General features: G+C 34.4%; 1 pseudogene; it reads left to right on the forward strand.

Annotated features, from left to right (window-relative positions):
• The first annotated feature begins 5,572 nt into the window (after positions 1-5,572).
• On the forward strand, positions 5,573-6,325 carry LOC143671694 (small ribosomal subunit protein eS6 pseudogene; annotated as a pseudogene).
• The last annotated feature ends 3,671 nt before the right edge of the window (positions 6,326-9,996 follow it).

Consider the following 9,996-nt stretch of genomic DNA (forward strand, 5'->3'; position numbering starts at 1 on the left):
CCAAGGGAAAGACAGATACATTCTTCTCAAGTGTTCAGGGGACATTCTCCAGGATAGATCAAATGCTGGGGCATAAAACACGTCTTTATTATTTTAAAAAAGATTGAAATTATTCAAAAACTTTCTCTGATCATAATGTAAAGAAACTGGAAATCAATAACCACCAAAGAACCAGAACTTTCACAAATATATGGGCATTAAACTACAAGCACTTAAACAATCAATGGGTCAAAGAACAAATTGCCATAGAAATTGGTAAATATTTGGAAATGAATGAAAATGAGAATACAACATATAAAAACCTATGGGATGAAGCAAAGGCAGAGCTCAGAGGGAAATTTATAGCTCTAAATTACATTAGAAAGCAAGCAAGAGCTAAAACCAAAGACCTAACCGAAGAAACTAGAGAAAGAGAAGCAAACTAACCCTTGAGTAGAAGAAAAGAAATAACAAATATTAAAACAGAAATAAATGAATTGGGCAACAACGACAACAAAAAAAACAATAGAATCAATAAAACCAAAAGTTGGTTCTTTGACAAACCCTGAGCTAGACTCACAAAGATAAAAAGAGAGAAGGTGCAAATAAATAAAATCAGATAAGAGAGGTGGTTATTAACCTGGACCCCAAAGAAATAGAGAAATCATAAGAACAATTGTATGCCAACAAATTAAACAACTTAGATGAAATGGACAATTTCCTAGAAACATGCAAACAACCTATACTTACTCAAGAAGAAATAGAAGACCTCAACAAACCAATCACAACTAAAGAGATTAAATCAGTCATCAAAAACTTTCCTACAAAGAAAAGCCCAGAGCCTGATGGCTTCACTGGGGAATTTTACCAAACAATTAAAGAAGAAATAACAATATTGCTGCTAAAACTCTTCCAACAAATTGAAGAAGTGGGAACACTACCTAACTTATTCAATGAAGCTAGCATCATTCTAATATCAAAATTTGACAAAGATACTACAAGAAAGGAAAACTATAGATGAAACTCTCTAAAGAATGCAAATGCAAAAATTCTTAAGAAAATATTTGCCAGTCGAATCCGATGGCAAATATAATAGAATTATACACCACAACCAAGTGGGGTTTATTCTAAGCATGCAAGAGTGCTTCATCACAAGAAAAGTAATCAGTGTATTACAACACATTAATAAATTGAAAGTGAAAAATCATATGCTAATCTTGATTGACGCAGAAAAAGTGTTTGACGAAATTCAGCATCCTTTCTTGATCAAAACAGTTCAAAAGTTACAAAGCAAAGAAAACTTCCTTAATATGACAAAGAGCATATATGAAATACATACAGCCAGCATCATGCACAACAGTGAAAGACTGTTACTACTATTATTCAATGTTGTGCTAGAAGTTCTAGCTACAACAATTAGGCAAAAAAAGCAATAGAAGGCATTCAAATTGGAAAGGAAGAAATAAAACTCATTATTTGCAGATGACATGATCCTGTATTTGGAAAATCCCAAGAAATCTATGACAAAGCTACTTGAGCTAATCAATTCAGCAAAGCAGTGGGATACAAGTTTAATGTGCAGAAACAGTAGTGTTTATATACACTTATAAAGACCAAACCAAGGAAGAAATAAAGAAAAAAAAATCCATTCACAATAGCAACTAAAAGAATCAAGTATCTAAGAATAAACTTAACCAAGGATGTAAAGGACCCATACACAGAACACTGTAAAACATTGCTAAAAGAAATCAAAGACCGAAATAAGTGGAAAGACATTCTGTTTTCATGGATAAGAAGGCTAAATGTCATCAAGATGTGCATTTTACTCAAATTGATCTACAGATTTAATGTAATACCAATAAAAATTCCAACAACTTACTTTGCAGACTTGAAAAACTTATTTGGAAGAAAAATTGGCCTCGAATAGCCTAAAATATCCTAACAAAAGACAAAGTGGGAGAACTTATATTTCCTGACTTTAAAGCTTATTATAAAGCCACAGTGGTCAAAACAGCATGGTGTTGGCACAAAAATAGACATATCACTCAATGGAATTGATTTGAGAGTTTTGAAGTAGACCCTCAGATCTATGGTCAATTGAAATTAACTCAAAGTGGATCAAAGACCTAAATATAAAAGTCTGTACCATAAACCTCCTAGAAGAAAATATAGGGAAAGATCTCTAAGGCCTAATGATAGGAGGTACCTTCTTAGACCCTATACCCAAAGTGCAAACAATGAAAGAAAAAATAGATAAATGGGAACCCCTCAAGAATGAATACTTCTTTGCTTCAAAGCACTTTGTCAAAAAGGTAAAGAAGTAGCCAACTCAATAGGAGAGATTATTTGGGAACCATATATCTGATATATAAAGAAATCCTACAACTCAACAATAAAAGGACAAACAACCCAATTATAAAATGGGGCAAAATATATGAGTAGACATTCCTACAATGAGGAAATACAAATGGCTAAAAAGCACATGAAAAGATGTTCATCTTCATTAGCTATAAGGGAAGGCAAGTCACACCACAATCAGATACCTCCTCACACCTATAAGAATTGATGCTATTAAACAAACAGGAAATTACAAATGTTAGAGAGGATGTGGAGGAATAACAACACTTATTTACTGTTGGGGAGAATGTAAAATGGTCCAGCCACTGTGGAAGACAGCTTGGGGATTCCTCAGAAAATAAATATAATTGAATTGCCTTATGTCCCAGCAATTCTACAACTTGGTAGAAGAGCTGAAAACGGATATTTGCACATTGATGTTCATAGCAGCATTATTCACAATTGCCAAAAGGTGGGAAGAACACAAGTCCATTAGCAGATGAGTGGATCAACAAATTGTGGCATATGTGTATGATGGAATATTACGCAAGAAAATTAGGCAATGAATGAGGTCCTGAAGCATCTGACAAAATGGATGGAACTTGAGGACATAATCTTGAGTTCAGTAGGCTAAACACAAAAGTATAGAAATTGCATGAGTTTACTAATATGAACTTAGCAAGAACATGTAAACTCAAGAGTCTTAAAATGTAGAAGATAAGGAACCTAGAGATAGTCAGAATGCTCTAGAAGGGGACTGGTTACCTAATATGTACAGAATTGTTAATGAGGTTGAACTTAAATGTTTGGGGATGGATAGAGGAGATGGTAGCTTGTAATTGGGATTATAAGTAATAGTGACATATTGTAGAGGAATTTGATTGAAAATAGTTGTTTAAAGTCATGTATGCCACCAATTAACACCACAAATATAAATAAGTTCTTGAATGAAGTAATACCAGCATACAACACTTGTTCAAAGAGTTAATAATAGAGTGTAATATGGGGAAAATTGCCTATTGCAAGCTATGGACTCATGTTAACAGTAATGCCTTGAAATGCTTTCATCCACCATAACAGGTGTACCACACCAACATTAGGAGTCAATAATAGGGGGTGTTAGGGATACAGGGTGTTTTGGGTTTTCCCTTTTTGACTATCTGTTATTTTTCTCTTTAGAGCAATAAAATTGTCTAAAATTAAGTGTGGTGATTGTATAATTAAGCGATGATACTATGAGACATTGATTGTGTACTTTGCAATGAATATATGGTATTTGAATATATCTCAGTAAAATCTTCAAGAAATTGAACTAGCCAATTTGACAGTAGAGAAACAATAGGCAATGATCTGAAAAACAATAGAATATTAGGGATGAAAGGGATCGTCACTACCTAATGCTAAAAAAGTAATAACAAGGTAAAAAGAAAATTTTAAACTTGTATATGGCTAATAACAAAATTTTCAAAACAGTAAAAGCACAAACAAAATACCTACATAGAGAAAATAGCCAATCCACCATTACAGGAGGAGACTTTAACCTCTTCTTCTCAGAGACTGGGTTATAAAAGATTAACAATACAATGAAAAGTCCTGATTTAGTAGATATACATAGAGAGCCCTATACTGAACAATCATATAATAAAACCTTTTTCTCAAGTGCACCCTATATATATATATACACACACATATATATATAAAGTATGTACTGAGACATAAAACAAATCTCACCAAATTTCACATATCATACAATCCACATTCTCTGACCATAATATGATTAGGCTAAAGATCAATAACTTTAAAATTTTAAAACTATTTTTAAGAAGAAATTACAATTTAAATTTGAAAAAGTACTTGGAACTGTATAGTCCTGTCACCTTCAAAGATTTGGAATTAGTCATTTACAATGTTCTCAATAAGAAAACATCAGGCCCAGATAAGTTTACCAATAGATCCTACTAAACTGTTAAGAAATACATCTAATGTAGTTTTTCCGCAGACAGAAGAAAGGTAACACTCTAAAACAAATTCTGTGTGTTACTAATATAAAGGTTACATAAAATCTGAGCTAGCAAAGGCATTACACTTATTAAAATTATATGTTACTGTCTTTCATGAACATTGATATATACTGTACACACACAACATATACTTAATTCAGTAGTGTGTAATGAAAAAAAGAGTTGGGTTTATCTAAGGAGTAAAATAATTTGACAGAAAAATACCATATCCTCATTAATAGATGCAGAACGAAACCTCTTTTTTTAATTCAATACACATATTCATGAAAAAAAACTGAGTAATTAGCAATAGAAGGGAATGTCTTACTCTGATATAAATAGCATCTTTAAACAGGAGCGCCTATATATGAAACAGTATACTGGAAATCTGAGCCGGCACAATCAAATGAAAAAAAAAAAAAGCTAAAGTATAAGAAAGAAATAAACAAACCTTTTATCATTTGCTAATAATACAATCACCCCACCCAGGGAAACCCAGGGAAGGTACATAATTATTATAATTAATAAGAGTTCAAGCAAGATGGCTAATGAAAACATCAATATGCAAAAGCCAATTATAATTTATAACCAATAACAGAAAGCAATTTTTAAAAAGCAGAAGGTAAAGTAAATATATACCTTCAAATACATTTGACGACAGCTGTGCAATCTTTTAAGTAGAGAAATTATAAAACTATACTAAAACTTTTAAGAAGTCTAATTAGAGAGCTGTATCATACTCATAGATAGAAATACTTATAATGATGTCAAAACTCTGCAAATTAAGCTATTTAGTCAATGCAATTTCAATGAAAATCCCAAAAGGATTTTTTTGTGAAATTTGACAAACTAATTGCAAAATTTATGTAGAAAATCAAAATGAAAAACAAAAAATACCTCTGAAAAAGAATAAACTAAAAGAATTGCCCTTCCAACTCTAAGACTATGAAACTATAGAAAATAAGATGATTTGCTGTTATATAGGGTTATTCAGGTTGACCTATAGAACACAATATTGAAACCAGAAATACACAGCCACACCTTCAATAAGGTGACGACTCAAAGATGAACTTAAGCTGTAGAGAAAACAATCACAGAAGATCTAAGATGTGAGAAGATACAGTGAGAAATTACTAAATGTGAGGTAAATCTAAACACATATAAAGAACAATAATGACTAAATTTGTAGTGTAAAAATAGGACAGAGCAAAATTACAAAATACTGGTAAACTGCTTTTTTTCATGGTGCCTTGGAGATGGCCAGCTGCCTCAGCATGAATTTGAACATCGACTGCCTGAAGCTCATTTAAGCAGACGATGAACGCAAACTACGTACCTTTTATGAGAAGCAAATGGCTACAGAAGCTGCTGCTGACACTCTGGACGAAGAGTGGAAGAGTTATGTTGTCACAATCAGTGGTGAAAATGACAAACAAGGTTTTCCCATGAAGCAGGACATCTTGACCCATGGCCATGCCTGCTGCCTTTTACTAAGTAAGGGGCACTCCTGTTACAAACAAAAGAGAAGTGGAGAAAGAAAGCTCAAACTATTCAGGGTTGCATTGTGGATGCCAATCTGAGTATTCTCAACTTGGTTATTGTGAAAAAAGGAGAGAAGGAAATTCCTGAACTGACTGATGCTACTGTGCCTCATCACCTGGGGCCCAAAAATGCCAGTAAAATCTGCAAACTTTTTGATCTCTCTAAAGAAGAGACTGTCTGCCAGTATGTTGTGAGAAAGCCCCTCAACAGAGAAGATAAAAAACCAGGACCAAAGCACCCAAGAGTCAGCATCTTTTACTCCACAAGTCCTGAAACATAAATGTCAGCATATTGCCCTGAAGAAACAGCGTACTTAGAAAAATAAGGAAGAAGCTGCAGAATGCATTAAACTTTTGGCCAAGAGAAAGAAGGAGGCCAAAGAAAAATGCCAGGAACAGATTTCCAAGAGATGGAGGCTGTCCTCTCAGAGAGCATCTACCTCTAAGTCTGAGTCCAGTCAAAACTAAGATTTTCTAAGAGTTAAATAAATAAGATCAGACATTAAAAAATACTGATAAACAGTGCCATGAAAATGTATATGAACTAAATAAAATGAACGGGAAAATATGGGCCTGATTGTGTGAACTTGGCAATCATTAACCTTTCTGAATCCTAATTTGCTTATTTAAGCACTCAATAAATGTTGTCTCAGAAAAAAATACCCTGCAAAATGGAAGACCTATCCTTTCCAGATCTAATGTTCTATGCCTTTTTAAATTAAATTGCGTCATTGAAAATGCATACCTCTTGGACAATTGGCCTCAAGGATATTTTTTATAGTAAAATTTATTTTCCAACTTTCTTTTGTCAAAATCATTATAAAAGCACAAAAGAAAGCCTTAGGGGGAAAAGAACCTAGAGAAATAGCAGTGTGAAAAACTGAAAAACGAAGTGAGCATCACTTCTTTCAAAATGAAAATCCAACCAATTTTTTTACGGATTTTTTTCCATCTTTAAGGATTCACCAAATTCATCCTTTAATGAAGAGAGAGAACCTGGGTGTTAGCTCCTATTACGTTGCTACTTAACAGCAATCATTTCTCTCCCCACTTTATTTTTTCTCACCAGATGCTAAGCAGGCATATCACCAAGACGGTAGTCTCAGAAATGTTTAATGAGCTCACACATCCTATTCTCCTATTCTGAGTTGAAGTTGGCCCACTACTCCCAACCCATGGCCATCTTTCATAATTACCATCACTTCTGACCCATCTGTCAGGAGCATAACTTTTTACTCCCAAGACAGCCCTGGCCTAGGCAGAAATACACAGCTTTTTTTGTTGCATATTTCATTTCCCTTCTCTGCCATTAAAGACTGTTATACTATTATTGTGCCTGACAAATATAACACAGCAGGTATCGTGACACCCCTCAGAGATGAACATTTTTGAAGGATTTATGTCATAAGAAAACACACTAACAAATACAGCTGAACAGATGGATCCTGATCACAGATTCAGAAAGGTTGAACACAGCAAGTACTGAAAATTGATACTTAACTACAAAGTGGCAATCTTGGTTCAGAGAAGAGTAGGTTGCCACAGACATTGGGCATATTTTTGAACCATGGAAAGAATTTCACAATGCTCCTAATTAATATATATACCTCTGGTTGCATAGAGCTAGTCTATAGTGAGTTTTCCTCTGATTTATTTAACTCTTCAATACCATAAACTCCTAAGCAATACCTATGTTCATGTAGAGGTAATAAATTTTCTGCAATGCTATTAAACATTGTTTGTACTTCAGAAATGTCAGTGATATTTGCCGTTCAAACACTGTGTTTCATGCCATTTCAAAGGTGCAGTTGTTAGTGCCAAAAATATTCATGTTTTAAAAGCCTCTCTCACATAAATGGCTCAGGGTCAAAAGACAAGAAAAATCTCTGTTTCATCCTTAGTCTTTTCAAATGCGTTATATAAAAGAATGTCAGAAAGAAAATATGTCCTGGAAGACTTGCCTTCTTCATAAAATAAAAGGAGGACTTAGATTCATCTTAATTTCCATTTGTAGTGCATAGAAGTCTTTCTCCACTAACAAGTTTCAAAGCATAAGTAAAATCATTCCATTCAATCAAAAATTAATTTAGGTAAACACTGAGGATAATATTGTGATTTTGATGGATGGTGACAAGAAAATAATCTCCTCCCTAGAAACTTGAAGATGTACATTTTATGTAAGACATACCCTCACATCCTGAGTCCATGCTTTCCACTTAAATCCCAGACCTTTAAAGAACTAACTGAAAATAAAAGCTCTTCAAATATAAGAATCCAAGGGGTTGACCAGAAGCCCCATTGCCTAAGCTTATGCATGCATGAGATATCAAACCATTGGACCTAACATCTCATTAACATTTACTGTATTTCACTAAACAGAACATTTTAAAAGCCATTATTCATTCATTGGATATTTATTGAGGAGGTGCTCAGTGCCAAATATAGCATTAGGCACTGGAAAAAGAGCTGTGAAGAAAATGTGAAAGATCCCAGTATCTAGAGAGCTCACAATCTATTTGGTAAAGTAAACTTTAAACCAAAATGTTAAGTGGGACACATGCTAAAAGAAAGAAATCGAGATTACTTTGAAAGCATGTAACAGGGAGCCTGGACTGGCTTTAGTTGGCTTGAAAATATAGCTGCATACTGACCATGTGCCAGAGTGGGGACTGTCACTAGTAGCTGTGACCAGGGAGACAACAATATAAGAGCTAGGCAGAATTCAACCAGATGTCATCACACTATCTATAAGAATTGCAGCTCAGGGAGGAATGTATGGAAAAAGTACTGTATTCACTCAGGTAGTAGAAATGAGTTCAAACAAGTTAGTTATGAATTTTGTGGACAGGGCAGTTTGATGACTTCCATCTTTTCAAATTAGATGGTGATGGAAGAATGATATAAGGGTACAGCTAGAACTTTATGAGAAACCAACACCAGCTGAAGAATATGGACATAGAGAGCCCTGAAACCATAGTTACTATAGAAGGAGTCCAGTTTATATAACTGTGCAAAGTTAGAGTCTCCCTGGAACACTGTTGCCTCTGGTAGTGCATCTCACTCTCAAGTTTCTGGCTCATAAGTGACCTCACTTCATTTGTCTTAGATCCCAAGCTGCTCAGACAAATATGACACAGTGGGATTGGCTTAACAACAAAACTTTATTGGATCATGGTTTCAGTGGCTAGAAGGCTTGCTTCCTCCCGGGATTTGTAAAATTCTGGCTGGCTGGCATTCCCTGGGGTCTTGAGTTTTCTATCACATGGCCACATCCTCTCCTTTCTCTTCCGGATTCCACTGACTTCCAGGTTCTGTCTCCTCCCCATGGTTTTCTTTTAACTCTGGCTTCCAATTTCTTTCTCTCTATAAATTTTCTAGTAAGGTTAAGACCCAACATCATTCAATTGGGCCACACTTTAACTAAAAGTAACATCTTCAAAAGGTTTTATTAACAATGGGTTCACACCCAAAGGAATGAGATTATTATCAAGAGCATGTTTTTTCTGAGGTGCATAACTCAACCTACCATAGCTTGTAATGACAACCCCAGTTTCTTGGAATGGTAGACCTAGCTGTCCTGAGATGATGCCCTACTTCTCCAGCAACTAAATATCTTTCAAACCTTAGGGAGATTCAAGGTAAAACATGCAGATATAATGAAGTGAGTCAAACCTGAATGTCAACTTTTGAATGTTAAATTCTGAACAATATGTGTGGAGTTGGTATTTAATGTGCTTGTAATATTTATGAGAACTTGGCATGTTTAAGAATGACAGTTTAACCAGAGATGATAGACAAGCTTCAATTTAAAAGATTTCATTAATTTGTGATTTTTCATCAACAGATGTAAGATATTTTGACTACATTTATTTTTTAAATGTAATGAAATGTTTAAGAGAACTTGAGGTTCTTTATATTTAACAAGTTTAATGAAATGTGTAAGAGTTGTTAAAGCAATTAGTAAGGTTGTGCTTCTTGGGATCAAAGATTTGTTTTGTCATGAGGGTGCAAGGGTAGTTCAGTAGTAGAATTCTTGCCTGCCATGTGGGATACTCGGGTTCAATTACCATGCACATCTCCCCCCAAATAAAAATTCAACAAATGGTGCTGTACTAATGGAATACTCACTTGGAAAAAGA

The sequence above is a fragment of the Tamandua tetradactyla genome, chromosome X (genome assembly GCF_023851605.1).
Source record: "Tamandua tetradactyla isolate mTamTet1 chromosome X, mTamTet1.pri, whole genome shotgun sequence".
Lineage (NCBI taxonomy): Eukaryota > Metazoa > Chordata > Mammalia > Pilosa > Myrmecophagidae > Tamandua > Tamandua tetradactyla.